The following is a 922-nucleotide window of genomic DNA, read 5'->3' as shown; positions in this document are numbered from 1 at the left end:
TGTTATCACACAGTTCATTCATGCTTGGCTGGGCACGTGATTGGGGGAGTTGACAGCTGCCCTACCGCATACAACAATCCTTTACACACCTCACACCTCACCTCCAAACTTTATTGGTATGTTATGTGTGTATGTGTGTTGTGTGCGTATATATGTGTGTGTGTGGGGGGGGTTGGATGTATATGTATATATATATATATATATATATATATATATACATATATATATATATATATGCATATACTCATTTATTATTTGTTTTATATATATATATATGTATATATGTGTGTGTGTGTGTGTGTGCGCGCACGCCTGTGTGTATATATATATTGAATGTATATATGTATGTATATGTATATATACAAATACACATGTATACACACATATATATAAACAGCTAATTTCTCTATACACATTAGCAATCTGCTAAATCACACGCATATATATATGTATGTATGTATGTATGTAGAGAGAGAGAGAGAGAGAAATGGATAGATAGATATATAGATAGAGATACATACATCCATTATAAATATGTGTCCAAACAGAAACGCCCACACACCCACAAATATATGTATGTGTGCATATATAACCACGTGTGTGTGTGTAGATATATGTGCCAACTTACTACTACAACTGACTCTCCGTCGGTTACGACGACGTGGGTTCCTGCTGAACCGATCAACGGAACAGCCTGCTCGTGAAATTAATGTGCAAGTGGCTGAGCACTCCACAGATACGTGTACCCATAACGTAGTTCCCGGGGGAGGTTCAGCATACCCTTTCAGAACACAGGTATAACTCATTTTTACTAGCTGAGTAGACTAGAGCAACCTGAAATTAAAGTGACTTGCTCAAAGACACAACGCGCCGCCGGGAATCGAACTCATGACCTTACGATTATGAGCTGAGCACTCTCTAA

Source organism: Octopus bimaculoides, chromosome 27 (assembly GCF_001194135.2).
Source record: "Octopus bimaculoides isolate UCB-OBI-ISO-001 chromosome 27, ASM119413v2, whole genome shotgun sequence".
In the NCBI taxonomy this organism is placed as follows: domain Eukaryota; kingdom Metazoa; phylum Mollusca; class Cephalopoda; order Octopoda; family Octopodidae; genus Octopus; species Octopus bimaculoides.
Note: the sequence above shows the minus strand (reverse complement) of the source record.